The sequence below is a fragment of the Ursus maritimus genome, unplaced genomic scaffold (assembly GCF_017311325.1).
Source record: "Ursus maritimus isolate PB19 unplaced genomic scaffold, ASM1731132v1 scaffold_12, whole genome shotgun sequence".
In the NCBI taxonomy this organism is placed as follows: domain Eukaryota; kingdom Metazoa; phylum Chordata; class Mammalia; order Carnivora; family Ursidae; genus Ursus; species Ursus maritimus.
In genome coordinates, this window is record NW_024423564.1 from 18,843,493 (window position 1) to 18,861,126 (window position 17,634).

Sequence of the window (17,634 nt, forward strand, 5' to 3'; positions counted from 1 at the left end):
TTTCCTTATCATTGAAATAACAAAATCTTCTCTCTTTAGAAATGTCCACTTCCCTATCTCGGATAAATATGTAACACCTCTAAAAGAAAATATATTATTTGGGCAAAATGAAAAATTGTTCTAATATTGTTTTTTAAATCAAATGAACTTTTACATACCTCTTGCCAACTTAAATTTCTTTGGCAAGTTATTTAAATATTTTTTTCTTAAAAGAAAACATTTGATTTTATGACTCTACTGATGCAAAGTTATATTCACACTCCAGAGAAAGGAATGTACTTTTAAAGAACTCAGTAAGTCTAAAAACTAATAGAAACACTTGGATATTTCCTACCATATGCTTACACTACAGGAGGAATTTTAATGGATGATGATAAATCAAACTATAGTAATTATTTGCTGAAATAATGTGCATTTTTAAAATGTGGAAAGTACTTAATTTATGGTAGAATCTATCATTTACATATTGCCTAATATTATTCATTATCTAAATAAAATAGTTTCCCCACACATTTGCCTTTTGCAGGACAGAATTCTAGTTTTATAGGTTAAGAGCTAAAACCTGGATAAGAGCTCATCCCAAATTAAACAGTGGCTTATAGCATAATTGGGAATATAATATGCTACTCTACTTTTTTTGTTGAGATTTTGCAATATACACTACAAAATGATGTCTAATGTATTTCTGTACTATATAAATATAAAATAAAAAACTAAATAGGGGCACCTGGGTGGCTCAGTCAGTCAAGTGTTTGACTCTTGATTTTGGCTCACGGCATGATCTCAGGATTGTGAGATTAAGCCCTGCATGGGCTCCACGCTCAGCGTGGAGTCTGATCCAGGTTCTCTCTCTCTCCCTCTGCCCCTCCCCCCATTCTCTCTCTCAAAAAAAAAAAACAAAACAAAACAAATAAATCTTTGTTTTAAAGAAACTAAATAATCAGCTATAATTAAATAATTATTTGACTGAATATGATAGGCTATTTGGTTTACTACTTGGAAATTAATTTGTGTAGCTAACACTCTGAGCATACAAATATTCATAACTATTAGTAATTATAGAATTGTGGAATCTGCAGACAATAGCTTCTTAACAGTGACATGGAGTTTGTCACAATAAAATTGAAACTTATCAGAATTAGATTGCAAGTGGACATGTAAACTACTGAAAGTGAAACATCATTTGTTGATGTTATGAACTGGTTAAAATTCTAAAGCCATCTTCAGACAATTGGAGCACTAAACTATAGGAAATTTAATTTCAAGTAAGATAAGCAATAGAAAATAATTTTCACAGCTAATAACTATATGTGTCTTTTTTTATTATTCACTAAGGCCATTTATACAATTATTGGGAAAGGCAATGCCAAGGCTTTCCTAAAAGCTCTCAGTTACTTAAAAATATACGGTGAAGGAAGTAATCTCTTCAGCTCTCATTTCATTTTTCCCAATTCATCACAGACCAGTTTTATCAAAAAAGAAAAGAAATTCTAGTTATTCTCTAATCAGAATTAGAATAAGAAGGTATATTAGAAAACCTGCGTGTCTTAAATCATTCTTACCTCATAGCATAGCTGTGTGACTTAAAGGATAAAAGTTAAGGAGATGAGCATGATCCCTGGTGCATATTCAAATGTTTAATAACCATTTATTTCTTCCCTTGTTACTTCATTCAATAGTCTACAATAGTTAATAATAATTTACTATTCCAGGCTGTGTGTTAGAATGTAGATGATATAACATAAACGCCAAGATCTCAAATAACTATTTTGTACCCTGGAATCCCAGAATAGTGCCTGGTGTATGGTAGGAGCTCAATGAGTGCAGAAGGTATGAAAGAATGTTTGCAGTATTGCTGCCTTACTAAATGAGATAATCTACTTAAAATGCTTAGAAGGGTGCCTGGACATAGTATAAATACTTTATAATTGTTAGCAATTTTGATTTTTTTTCTCATTTATTCTCCTTTGCAAATGGTCCCTCTTAATGTTTTCCTCCAAGTAGTTTCTATTTACTGCTTAGCTTCTGTTTATTCATTTCTCTCCTGGCCTTCCATAACCCCTCTTGTCTCCTGAACCCATATACATTCTTGAAGCCCTAACTCCTGTAGTGATTTATGTTTATCTGTGTATATTTTGCAATTCAGATTCCTGAAAAGAGACCATAACTGTGTAGGCTGTTTGGCCAAAACCCCTCCATTCTCAAGGCTGAGTGTCTTTAGGACAGATGCCCATTCTTGTCTAATCAGCAAAATTCGGGAGGTGTGTGGGCTGTGTGCTATAGAATATTTTGTCTCTGTCCTTGGTTGTGATTTCCTGTGTGTCAGTTACAGTCTACGGTATGTATGTGGCAGTAGAAATAGTTTCTGAAAACTCTGAGTTTATATGATCCTTATAGCCCCAGAGAACTCACAACTAGCAATACTAGTGAAAGAAAGCCCTTTTTCTTATATTGCCAGCTGAAGTCTCAGGGAGAGTTTGAACAGCCTTGAGTTCCTGCCCATTCCTGAATCAATGAGTAATTGAGGCTGGAGTGGAGGAGGGGACAGAGTACTATGATTGTAAAGACCTGGATCTTGTACTAAATTCTTGAGCCAGGAGATTGGATCAGATCTACTTGAACCATGTAGACTGGAATGGAATAGAAGGTGTCCTTCAAAGAGCAACTGGCAAGATTAATACCTTGGTAAATTTCACGTAAAAAAGCATACTCTTTTTAGAGAAATACTGTTTGTCACACTTTAAAACATAATCTTACTGACATTTGGCTTACTGCTCTTTGATGTAGTTTACAAAATAACTCTTCAATTATTTTTCATACCAAACAATCTTCCCGAGGTAATTTAAATTCAATGGACTTTTAGAGAAAACGTATTAAATGACAGAAACTTGATTGCTCATGGTGTGAGAGACGCAGAAATGAGCAATATAAAAGCCCTGACTTCAAGCAGTTTACGTCTAAAGGGAAATACAGAATAACGAGATAAATTAATACAGTGTGGTGAATTCAATGAGGGAGGTCCATTTACATTTGGGGAGGGTGATGGTGCCATGCAATGCAGGAAAGCGATACAGAGACAAATCTCTCCGGTAGATGGGATCACTGGGATGGAGTCTGGGAAGGGTCCATGACAAAAAGAACCCATAAGCTGGGTAGTAGTTGAAGAATAAACAGGGGGTGTTAAGGAAAGAAAAAAGGAATCTGGATGAAGAAAAGCCTGAGATGAGAAACAGTGGTATGAAATATACAGCAATGAGTGGAAAGAGATGAGACTAATTAGGCAGACAGGGCTCCAGGATGCATCCTATACAAAAGAAGTTGTGCTTTATTCATATGTAAGATTGGAATATTTTTAAAAGGCAGTATTTTCACAGGGCAGTATCACTTCTTTAATCCACTTGAGCTGAGAAAATAGGATGTTTCAAGAAAGTTACAGTCTCTTAGGGCTTGTTACAATTTTGAAAAAAAAAAAACACTTTACCATATTAAAAAACTTATGTATTATGGACTATTAAACTCTTCAGTGTCATGTGAACTCACAGTGTGATAAGAAGAGATATAAATATACAGCATATGGTATTTATAAAACTTAGCAGAACTGTCCCTACTTTTTTTTGTAATTGTATTTTCGATGAATCTCCAGATATTACAATCATTATTGCTGTAAAGAATAATATATTTTGCAGTAAAGGAGATGAATACTTTTGATGGACTCTTCCTCTCCTGGATGCTCAGTTGTGATTTTGATGATGGCCTCTAAGCACCCTCTCTTTTTTTATGTGAAGCACAAATGACAGATCTGGCTAACAAAACAAGATCTGATTGTTTCTTTCAATTGGGGTTCAAGTAAAAGGCTATAAAGATCCTAATTTGGCATGTTCTTATAACAGAAATGTTGTTGAATGCACACTATAAAAACCATGTGCACATTGCTATGGATAATAGTTTGTAATTTCTAAGACCAATTATTGTTTTATGTTTACTATTATCACTTGACTCAATGCTTTTTCTTAACTGACTGAACCACCCAGGTGCCCCCTACCCAATGCTTTTTCTTGATAAATTAGAAAAAAAAAATGTTCCTACTAAACTGAACATTAAAACCTATTTTTTGTGTTGCTCAATTAATATTCTTAGTTACAATGCACTATCATTATTTCCAACTGTCAATGAGACTTTTCAAAATATTCTTCTGAAACATGAAGAAGATGGTTTTATTTGAATTTTTTATAATAGCTAAAGTAATTATAGACAACTTTTCAGCAGAGGAAATATCATCAGCTTGTAGAAGAGACTTGGCTGTGTCCATTCATGTGAGATTGAACAAGCTCATGAGAGATGCCTAGATAGTGCAACTGAAACAAGTTTACAGATTAACTTTATAAATAGTATTGTAGAAAATATATAGACAGAAACATATATGTAGCTTACCTTTAGATGTAGCTTATAGCGGAAGAAGGTCTTGATTATAGTCTATTTTCTGTTATTATATATACACATGTATATGCAATTTATAATGACATAATATTCTACTACTATGGATATGTTAATTAGCTTAATTTTGGTTATCATTTTGCAATGTGTTTGTATATATATATCTCAAATCAAGTTGTGTACCTTAAATATATATAATTCCTATTTATTGAGGTATCAATTGTACCTCAATATATGAATATACAAACTGTTAGAAGGTCAGTTGTAGCCTAATGCTATGTCACAATGCCTACATCATTAAATTCACTTCATCTCATCACATAGGCATTTTATTATCTCACATCATTATAAGAAAGATGAATACAGTTCAATAAGATATTTTGAGAGAGGGGGAAAAAGGAGAGAGACCATGTAAGTTTTATTACAGTTGTCATCATTAAAAATAAAATAGGTGTTTATTTTACTAGCAAAATGAGCCTTTTTAGGAATAGCAGAGGAGTTGCAATTTGGGACATGCAAGTTATGGTAAACCATAGGCAAGTCCAAAGAGACAAAGGGAAGGTTAACTTCTATTAGATTTTAGGCGGTGTAATCATTGTATATGTAAACCACATCTTTATCCATTCGTCAGTTGATAGATGCTTGGGCTGTTGAATCACTATATTGTACACTTGAAACTAATATTAAAGTGTATGCTAACTAAAAAAATATTTAAAAAAAAGATTTTAGGAGGACACTGGGGAAGGTTCAAAGTTGTGGTTTCTACTGACTGCAAGCTGTTGTCAATATGTTGTTTTGGGGCAGGGAGGGATCTTCCTTCTTTTTTTTAAAAGATGGGGATAAAATTTCTATGTGAAAAATGTTCTTTATTCTCAAAGTAATTCTTATCTTCCTTCTTCCTGCTGGTTATGTAGGCTACAAGGAGTGATACCTATATGAGAGCTCTCTCTTCAGGGCCTGTTGGCTCCATTTTAAATGAGGTTTGCTGTACTCATTTTCACACCTATACTTTATAATTTATTATTTATTATTGTTAATCTTTTCCTGTGCTTAATTTATAATTAAATTTTATCATAGCTATGTACATATAGAAAAAACATTGGATATATAGGGTTCAGTATGATCTGCAGTTTCAGGCATCCACTGGGGTCTTAAATATATTCTCTGCAAAATAAGGGGGAACTACTCTAGTTAGAAACCAAGATATAGGCACTAGGTGTGCTCATTATTATTGTAGTGTTGCAGCTAACCAGCCTTCTTAGTACTACAGAAATACATGAATGTATATACACACATACACACATACGAATATATCAAATCTACAGCTTTTTTCTACATCTATCTCTATGCATTAAAGACCATGAGTTCACAATAGTTTCTCTAATTCCAGTCCAATAGCAGCAGAGGGTCTTTTGTATTTGTCTTCCCTTTCTTATTTATAACTTCTTTCTTTAGCAATAAGAAACTCATTCTCACAATATACTTGCTTCTATGATCAAGCCTAGCTATATATGACAAAGCTCTCATGACATCATTGCCGCTCTAGTGCCCTCACCCTCACCCTACCAATCGTTGTGATCTGAACCTCTCTCAGTCTTGGATATCCCATGCCAGGCTGCCAATAACACCTTCTTGTATGGATTCTATCTTATGCTACTGCTCCTTCCCTTTACAGATGTCTACCTTGTTCGGATTTGATAAATTTAGATAAAATTATTACATTTGAAAAGAAGACAAGGAGGAAGGAAAGAAAGAACAAAGAAAAAATGGAAGAAATAAATTAATAAAGAATCATAGAACTATGAACTTGTATCCATTTCAATAATATGTACGGTAAATAGTTATGTGTTGGATATTTCTTTTATTCTTATTTCTTTTAAATTTAAGTTTGAACACTTACTTATATATCAAGATGAGAACAACAAAATATTTGGGAGACATCAATATCATTAAATTATAGGACATATATGTAAAAATATAAGTAAATATTAAAAATGGGTGTTTTTGAGTTGGTTTCCTCTTCACCAAAGTTCTCTGTATGGATTACTGTAATTATAGAAAATATGTTGTTTTTTCTTCTGGTGCAAAAATAATTTAAAAGAAAGCTTAAGGATATATAAAAAGATTGAGAGAAATGCAATACTTTAATTTTTTACAGTTTGGCCTTTATAGAAAGCCAAGCTAAATTCAATCTTTTTGAACAAAGTAACCACAGCAGCATACTCAAGAAACTGTCTACATACTGACAATTATATTTGAGCATCTTGATCTTCTTTACAGAAGGTAGCACACAGCATTTTAAACCACTTTCATTTGTTTATCGACTCAAGATAGAGTTATATAGGGCTACCATATGGCACTCCTTCCATGTTCAAGACTTTTTTTTTTTAGTGTTGTGATTTTTATAAAGACACATAAGACATGTTTTGTGGCCCCAGAAGTTTACAATATAGAAAAGAAAATAATTGTGATAGGAGGCAGAATATGTTGGGTGGCTCAGGCAGCAAGTTTTTGGAGTTCAGAGGCAAGAAAGAGCCCCTTTAACTTCAGTGATGTGCAAAGTCTTCCTAGCAATGTGGGATTGAAGCCTGACCTAAATTGTTGACTTATTTTTTAAAATAATACCCGTTATAGAAATAAATATATTTTGGGGATGATATAAATAAAAGTAAAAAGGCTCTAAATTAAAGGACCATTCAAAATTTGTACTATAGTATTGTTCAAATAATTATAGTGTGGTAAAAAGCTTCTAATATATTCGTTTGCTAAAAGAATATTTTGTAACTTTTAGTTTTAAAATTATATTCCTATTTATATATTAAGAAATCTATTTATACAAATAGACCTGAAATTCTTCTAATACATTTTTGCAATTTTTTTTTTTTTTTGGTCCAAACTACTTGGCTATAGCTTATAGGCAGTTGGCCATAAACAAGAGACCGATCCCTGGAAATAAATATTGTCTCACCATGTGGTTCTAGAATGAGAATGAGATTTGGATGAATAATTACTTTAGTCTGACCCATGAGAAGATGCATGATCATGAACAAATATTTGTTTTGTAGATAAGGCTGACTTCATTCATATATGACCTGGGCAGTTGAATAGGGCCCGGGCTCAGAAAGCTCTCATGCTTAGTTTAATATTCCTTTGTCTTCTTAATAATTTTTACAAGGGAACTTACATTTTTATTTTGAACTGGTGCCCACAAATTATATAGTGGATTCTGCCTGTATCTCTATTAGTTTGGTCTCTAATACTGCATTGTATAATTGAAATTTGTTAAAAGTTTAGGACTGAAATGTTCTCACACACACAGAAAAGGTAAATATCTGAGATGATGGATGTGTTAATTAACTTGATGGGGGGATCTTTTTACACACATATATCAAATCATCACATTGTACACTTTGAATATCTTACAATTTTATTTGTCAATTTTACTACAATGGAGCTGAAAAATTTCAGTCTCATATTGGTTCTTCATTTAATTGATAAAATAATATATATATATATATATATTTAAACTCCATAATTCTGCCTTTATATCTCATTCTTTTTCTCCCCCTCCATATCTTAATCTATATGTGTGTATGTATGTATGTATATCCCGTACTAGATTGCTAGACCATCAGCTTCTGAGGACCAGGGTGATTACTCAAAACAGATCATCATCTTCAATAAAAATGAAAATAGACACACTAAAGAAATGTTAGTGAACTTGTTTTTATTCATGAGATAATATATATAACGTGATTATTTAGGCCGCATATTTCCATGTTAGTTTCAGGCAGCTAATCATACATCTCAAGAAAATAACTGATGTCATGAGATTCTCTCAGGACATTCCTGATGGGATTGATTTAAGCATTCCAAATAAGTTACAGTAAAACCATGCCTTTTCAGCACATTTAATTACTACCAAAATTCATGATCCTCATGCCTTCATGATCTTTTGAACTTCAGTGATAACAAAAAACCATGGTGTTTACTATATGACCAAGATTTATTCTTTTTTTTTGTTTTTGTTTTTAGATTTTATTTATTTATTTGACAGAGATAGAGACAGCCAGCGAGAGAGGGAACACAAGCAGGGGGAGTGGGAGAGGAGGAAGCAGCCTCATAGCGGAGGAGCCTGTTGTGGGGCTCGATCCCAGAACGCCGGGATTACGCCCTGAGCTGAAGGCAGATGCTTAACCCCTGTGCCATCCAGGTGCCCCGACCAAGATTTATTCTAACATCTGATTATGGTAAGCGATACATCAATCTTTTCATTTTCTTATGCCCACAGTCAGAATTTTGAAAAGTTACAATGTTTTCATCTCCTCTAACCCCTTTAGTGTGCTTTAGTTACAACCAGAACTATCTTATCTGACTTGAAGATAAATTCCATTTAACTCATTTTCTCTCATTATGGTATGGATTAATCCTAATTTTTGAGTCACAGACATATGAAATGATTAGTTGCAGGATCATGCTTACACAAATGTGTGCGTGTTCATCTGTGTGTGTATATGTGTGCGGTATTTTTGCTGGTAGAAAAGACAAATAAGAGAAATAGAGAATGATTTGATCAGAATAAACAAGAATAGAAGAAAGGAAGAATGAAGGAAGGAAGGAGGGAGGGAGAGAAAGACTGACTTTATTGTTGAAGTTGTTAATCCCTATTCTTTCTTTTCTGATTTAAATATCCATTCATATCAAGATGGTATTAATTAAATATAAGAAATTACAGGGGCGCCTGGGTAGCGCAGTCATTAAGCGTCTGCCTTCGGCTCAGGGCGTGATCTCGGCGTTCCGGGATCGAGTCCCACATAGGGCTTCTCTGCTGGGAGCCTGCTTCTTCCTCTCCCACTCCCCTGCTGTGTTCCCTCTCTCGCTGGCTGTCTCTCTGTCACATAAATAAATAAAATCTTTAAAAAAAAAAAAAAAAAAAAAAGAAATTACAGCACATATCACCATGGTATAGGGCAATATTTCTATAGTATTAACATATGAGGCAATGTGTAGGTCCCAGAAATTCAGAGAAATTCAGTCAATCTTATTATTGTTGTCTACATTTAAAAAAATAAACAAAATTTAATTTTTGAATGTTTCCATAAGATGTATGATTAAATTCTTATCTTTTGTTAATAAGCATTCTAATAGGTGGGAAATAATATCTCATAGTGGTTTTAATTTGCATTTCCCTGATGATTAGTGATGTTGAGCACATTTTCATGTGCCTGTTGGCTATTTGTATGCTTTCTCTGGAAAAATACCTATTCTGTTCTTCCTGTTTTTTAATTAGATTACTTGCTATTGAATTGTATGAGGTGGGTTTTTTTGTTGTTTTTTGTTTGTTTGTTTGTTTTTGGATATTAACCCCTTTTCAGGTGTAGGATTTGCAAGTATTTTCCCTCATTCCATAGGTTGCCTTTTCATCTTGTTGATGGTTCCATTTGTTGTGCAACAGCTTTTTATTTTGATGTAGTCCCACTTGTTTATTTTGTTTTCATTGCCTTTGCTTTTTAGTGTCAAATCCAAGAAATCATTGTCAGGAATGATGTCAAGGAACTTATTCCCTATATTTTCTTCTAGGAGTTTTAAGACTTCCAGTCGTATGGTCAAGTTTTAAGTCTATTTTGAGTTAGTTTTTGTTCATGGTGTAAAAATGTGGACCAATTTTATTCTTTTGCAATCAGGAAGTGTGATGCCTCCAGATTTTTTTTTTTTTTCTCGAGACTGCTTTGGCTATTCAGGATCTTTTGTTGTTCCATACAAACTTTAGGCAATATTTTTCACAAAAGTGAAAATGTTTTTGTTGATGTCCTTAATATTGGTCTAAAAGAGAAAAATCTTGACAATTATCTTGAAGTCAATTACTGAGGAATATTTATTTTATAAAAATTGAGCTGTTCAACTAGAGTTCTTAGTTACTTCTTTTTCTTTTGTAATTAACAAAAATTACTTTTCATTTCAGCCTCATGGCTCTTTTGGTTATATTTGCCCCAAATTCAAAAGGTAACTCAATTTCTATTATTATAAAGCAATATCCAAAATAGCTTATTATCTCAAACTCAAAACTGGCTCCTAACTCTACATCCCTTGGTTTGATTAAGAATCATCATACTTCTAATCACTTTACTTTTATTTTTGAAGTTACATTTTAGCTAAAATAAATTTATATGTTCTATAAGAGATTCTCTGATTAAAAAAAAAAAAGTACTATCAGAAGTATAGTGAGCAACAGAGGGAACAACCTTAAGGAAGTTAGAAGATGAAAAAATTCCTGTTGCCTGGCACTCTCAGGGAAGACTTCAGGAAGAGTTGACACTTGAAATGAAGTAATGTGGTATAAATCAGTGCATAAGTTATCAAGGTTTGTGGGGTTTTGTTTTGGAGGGGAAAGTGAAGAAGATGTATTGAGCAGGAAGATTGCCTTTAGGTGATCAGGCAGATCTCTCCTCTTAGAATATTGAATTTGGATTTATTCTCTGGACATTGGGAACGATTGAAGTTTTTTGAGCAAGGACTCTACACTATGTAAATTGCAGATTTCCAAAGATTAATTTTTTAGTGTTTTATAGGGTATATTGAAGAGAAGTAAAACTTGAGACGGGAAAGCTTGTTAAGATATTGAACAAATCCTGAAATGATATGGAAGAAGGGATTTGTGTAGACTTTGGTCATTGGTGGGAAGTTGGGGGAGATGAGAATAAAGTTACAGGAAGAAGACTCCAAAGTTCTAGAAACTGATTCCTTGAGAAATCATGCTATGATTAGTAAAAAGTAAAGAACAAAAAGGCTTTGAGATGCTATGCCTTTGACCTGCTCTGTTTGAAAACTTTTTTTAAACCACACACTGAGCAGCTTCCATAGTATGCTTTATATATTTACAGACTACTGCACACTGTTGTGACAATTCTCTTTGAAGTTACACTCAGTGGTGTATGGCTTGATGAAAGAACATCCTGTAATCTTTCTGAGCAGGTCTGGGATATGGTAAAGCAAAGAGGAATCGTGGGGAATAGGCCTGACCAGGTCTTCAAAAGATCTTTTCTCTCCCTGTTAAAAAGTGTTCATTCTTAGTTGCCACCCTCTTAGAAAAAATTGTGACCCTCAGGGGTTTTATTTGGAACAACATGAATGGTTTTACTTTCAATAGTCACAAGGAAAATGACAGGTTATATTTAATTTTTTTATATATCTTTATTTACATAGACTTCAGTGATATCCCTGCTTGCTGTATAATTTGATTTATTTTGGGACATCAGAAAGAATCCATTGAAGTTGCACATGGCAACTGCCTGCTTGGGCAGCAAAACATGTAGCACAGAACAGAATAGTAAATAAAACTCGGTTAAAAAAACAGAGTACTTTAAAAGGCAATTATGGGTACTTTTATAAAAGTATACTTTATTCAAATACAAAAATATTAGTTGAAGAATAAGCAAGTCAGTGTTTGAGAATATGTTGCCCTTCATACTCATAAAAGACTGACAAAATGTGCAATGGATTTAAGTTCCTCAAATTTCCTGAAATAGATACAGAAGTGTGTGGATATAGGGTGAATCATATAAATATTTTAAAATATAACTATAGAATTTAGAAATAGAATATGACCTTTTGTTTTGCTTTCTTAATTCAATATTTTAAATAGTAATGTTTTCTTTTTTAAAATTTTTTTTAAGATTTATTTTTTTTAAGTAATCTCTACACCCAACGTGGGGCTTGAACTCACAACCCCAAGATCAATAATCACATGCTCCATCAACTGAGCCAGCCAGGCACCCCAATAATGTTTTCTTTTAATGTTAGGTCTGTGGCATAAAGCTTATTAAATAGATCAGACTAATTCAAATTCTGGTTCTACCACATACATACCATCTCTAAGCCTCAGATTGCTCATCCACAGAATGAAGTAACAAGGATACCTACTTAATATAACAGTTAGAGCTTGGATTCTGGATCCTGGATTCCAATCCTGGTATTACACTTTTTACATGGGTGACCATAAGGAAGTTACTTAACCTGTCCATGCTATAGTTTCCCAAGCTATAAAATGAAAGTAATAATAATACTACCTACTTCATAGAGTTGCGAAGCTTGTATTAGTATGTGTAAAAACCTCTTAGATGAGGGTTTAGCATATAGTAAGTGCTATGTGTATTACTATTATATTCTATCTGCTGCTATTTCGCTGAGAATTATATAAGATAAATAGTATAAATACCATCCACAGTGCCTGGAATATTCTAAATGACTAATAATTGATAGTCATTTTTAAAAATAGAAGTGCATCTAATAATTTAATAAAGAAATTATTGTCATTACTGATTAACATAAATCATCAATTATTTACTTGAAATGACTTTAATTATTTCCATAAACATTCTTCAGTTTGACAATGATTAAAGACTGCTCTTTACTGTTTTCCAAAGAAATTCTAATAAAATATGAATCTAGAACTAGTGATGTGATAAACTCATAGCTTATTATATGCCATCTCTGTGGCTATTTTGTGCTTATACATTCAGTTTTAAAATAAAATGAGTATTTTCCTCTGTAGCTCTGATGAAAAGAATTTTCAGATAAAAAATACCCCAATGAAAACTTAAATCCTCAATTTTATTTCATCTTTCTTAACCAAGTTACATGTAGTAGTAGGATAAGTCATAATAATTTAAACCAATGATAATAATAAAAATAAAAGCAATGTAATCGTATTTCTCTTAAAAACCAAAGAGAATTGGCTGTCAGATTTCAGTTTAATTCTACACAGCCATGAGGTGACTAATATGTCTTTAAATGTTTTGTTAGTTAATCCAAGGAATACAAAATAAGTAACAGAGCCTCAAAATTTAAGCAGCTTAGAATGAGATGAATATACAAAAAAAAAAAAAAAAAGAGATGAGATAATGTAAATTCAGTAAGAGTTCAGTGGGGATCACAAGAGGAAAATATTCCATATAGTTGAGGATGGGAGGAAAAAAAGAAATAGCATTGACACAGTATTTGAAGGATTGCTTGAATTTTGACAGATTGAGATAGAGAAGGAGTGATTTTACGGTAGTGATTGAAGGCATCTTTGTGTATGACAAACAATCTAATGTGCTTGGATATTAAGTTACACTTTTTGAAGCTGTGGTAGATATTGATGGAAACATAGGTTGAGATTGTTTTTAAGGTCTAACATAAGGATAAAACATTTGTTCTCAATTTTATAGGTATTTTCTTTTTCCTTCTCATTCTTTAAAAGTCTTTAGAGCTCTAACTCTGCTCCCTGAAGGCTTTGAAATTATTCCTTCACTCTTTTAAATTAAATTTTTATTTTAAACAAAATTATATACTTAACATAGTTTAATAAGTCTAATTGTAGCGAAAGGCGTATGATGATAATAGTAGTTCTGTTCTGCCCACTGCTTAACCCCAAGACCCACTCCACAAAAACAATTTTTAACTACTAGTTGTTGAGACTAGACTTCTTAATTTTAAATAAATATACTCTTAGTGCTATTTCTTAATTTAAAAATTTTTAAGTCTACATATTTCCCGTTGTGAAGTTGAGCACTTAACTCTCTAATACGTGCTGATAATCTGTCCAAAACACATTCACTCTCCCTTATACACTCTTTTTCTCTTTCCCTCCCTCTCTCTCTCACACCCACACACATGTACACACTTCCTCTCCACTATACTCTCAATATAATTTATTAAAAGTTTTGTTTAAATAAGTACTCAGTGTTTACATGCCTGTGAATACGCAAATATTATTTAAGCAGAACCACATAGTGATCCATGTTGACATTTCTGTCCTTGAATAACTTTTATTTCTTCTAGAATTTGTAAATACTTAAGCATTTGCTTAAGTTTCAATGTACTAGCTAGTAATTTTCTTCCAAATCTGAATTACAAAACATCACCAAATGGTCAACCACATCAAATAATCTATCAGTGCATCTACCTACATATCTTTCTATCTATCTATATTCTTTCTTGCTATCTACTGATCTATCATCTCTTTGTCTTTAATCTACAATGTCAATGCTCCTGGAGACCCCAGCCTTTCTTTTCTACCCAGATCGATTGATTTCTAAAAACTATGCACTAGTTCCCGTCACCATCATTCTGAGAATCCTATAAATCCTTCTTCTATGAAAAAGTTCCATTTCCTTGATCACTTTACGACTGTTGTCCTTGTCTGCTTTTTCATTCTATCTGACTTTCCATTAAAAACAATCTTTGATTCCTGTAAAGGAATTTTAGTAGGTTTTTGTGAAGAAGAGCAATTATACTCCTGTTTAAGTGAAAACCCCTCTTAATAACAGATGATCTAGTTCACAGAGAAAAGAGATGATGTTACTCTTAAATTTTATCAACTAATCAGTTCCTTAAGGCTTGCTTGTATTGTTACCAAATCATTTTTCCCTTCAAATTTGAAAATTGGCTAATTGCCACCCTGATTCCTTGCCTTCCCAGATCTAGATACTACTCTTGTCCTTCCTTCACAGCAATGATTACTAAAAATTTGTCTACCTTTGCTGGCACTCTCACTCCACAATTCGTGGAAGTCAGGTTTTCAGCTCTACTACCTCCTTGAAATGGTTTGTGTTCAGGTTACTCATGGCCCAAAAGGAGACGTTTTTAAACATTTTGGTGTTTTTTCCCATCCATAATGTCTTCAATGCATTAAATGTTCTTAGTATCCTCCTTTTAAAGGCTCTCTCCTTGTGTTTCTTCAATGGCACTTTTACATTTTATCTTATGGGCAGCCTACATGGGGACAGTACATTTAATCATTAAGTTAAACAAAACAAAAAGGATTGTTTAGTTAGTTCAGTTTTTTGTTAAAGGGTATTGGACGAAGATAGCCTTATGCATCCATCTCCTCAGCTGAATATGATCAAAGTCCGTGGGAAAACTCTCTGGACAATTCTTACTCAGTTTGCTTTCCAGGCTCTCCTTTTTATTGATTCTTTGAATGTAAATGCTCTTCTGATTAATTAGTTCTTTCTTCAAATATTTAATAAAACTTTAGAAATGTTAATAGACTTACTTTATATGGGTGAACCATTCTGTTTAAAGTGAATTTTGTTATCTCTGTTCTTAGGGATTAAAGGATGATGTTAATATTTAATTTTCATAGGGCAATATTATTTTCATTATTTTGTAGGTCTTGGTGGGATGCTTCAAATTTATGTCTATGTGTGACCACTAACTATTTCTCTGGTTAGGTAGAAAATTTTCTTTTGTCCCTCTCTTCTTTCCTCATTCCTTTTTTCCTTCCCTCCCTCCTGAATTCAGTGTGCAAGGCCCTCTGATACGAGCTGTTTTTGCATTCCCTTTTGCAGTTTTTGACCAGAATGATAAAAGACAAAACAATGGAAAATAAGGGAATATTGGGAAAAGTGTGTGTACTTGATTTCTGTTATCTAAGTTATGAATCTCATTTGTGAGTACCCAACACACTGATAGGTCTTGAATAAATCCTACAAAATGTCACCTTTAACTGGTAGATCTCATATAAACTGCCAGAAATCACTTGTGCCCTCAGAGTCTTATGAGCTCTGACATTTGAAGTGAGCTGAATTCTAGCCTCTTTCCCTTTGCTGTGTGATAAAGCTGGTGTTCAGAAAGCTCAAATAACCTACTCAAATGAAATGGAATATTCCTACTAAATTACAGAAAGATCCAAATCCTTGGGTGATTCTTGTTCAATCACCCATCTTCTAATGAACCCCAACTCCAAATTTTCTATAGCATAGGAAATGTGTTCATCATTGTTGATATTTTTGTTTTGTTATTTTTTGTCTGGTATTCAACGAGAGACTTATTTTGGAGGGTTAGAAAAAAAAAGAAGAGCAATTGCCTCAATGCTGATTTTTCTCCAAAGCCTAAGTCAGAAAGGACTGACCATATTCTGTTATCACATTGACCTTTGGTGGATGAAACTTATGATGAATTTGAGTGTATTTTTCACAGTAATTAGGTTTTAATCCTATTTCTAGAGGATATATGCACATCAAATTATGAGTGCTCTTGGCGTTTACTTTCATATACTTTCTACATATCTGCATTGAGTTTACTACATGTTCGATGAGTTATTTTTAAATTGCCTCACAATTTTTCATAACTAAAAATCACTTCTCTCTTCTGCGTAATCCTCAGGCATTTTTCATGGTCCACTATATGTTTTCCATGTAAAAAGGGGGGCTTGCTTCTTCTAATTATTCTGCTTCTTAGGCTGGAGATTTGTACATTAAATTGTTAGTTACTAAATATTAAGTCTGGAACAAGATATGACACTTCAGATATAGCAAAGGTAAATTATGGCATACAGCACTATTATAAGGTGTGCTACTATTTTTATAGTAACTTTACCCACTCCATAACCACAAATAAGTATTTGTCTAGTATGTGTGTCGTTTTAAGGAAATTGTGTTGCAGTTTGTAATTACTTGCACTGAAATCCATCTGCTCAAACTTAGACCTTGCACTGCCTCAAATGCACTTGAAGCAGGGGAGGAGGGGAATGATGAGCATGTTTTCTTAGAGCTGATTAAAGCCATTGTATTTACTTTGGTCCTTTAAGAATAAATTTGCTTTACTGTAGGATCAATGAGTCTAGCTGTGTTTCCTTGAAAACTGAAGTATTTATGATGTGGCAATTTAGAGAGAGAAGAGAGAGAAAATATCAGCAAGCTCTTGGCTCATGGGTTCTCCTCAGTGACAGTTCCGTTTGTACTACTGAGTCTGTATCTCTCTCTCTCTCTTTCTCTCTTACACACACATGCACACACACACACACACACAGGCAATTGTAAAGTAGGATTAATTGCCTGAACTGCAAGGAGGATTTCCTCCCCTCTACCACTTATTTTTCTCATTAAACTGAGATTTCTCAGTGAATTAACTGGACTTAAAATGACACCATTAAAACTCTTTTTGTACACATTCCTCATTTTTGCCCTGTATACTCTGCATACATTTCTGCCTTTGAGCCATTTGCTGTTTCACACAACCATGCTCACACTAAGATTTTTCTCTGCTTGGAATGCCCTTATATTTATCGTTATTAATCAAAATCTTCATTGTCCCTCATATTCATGTATCATATACTTTATAAAATATTCTTTCATGTCCACTAAAAAAAAATGGATCTTTCCTGTCTCTTTGCTTCCAAGCATTTTGTTGAGTTTCTTTTATATTTGCCACAGT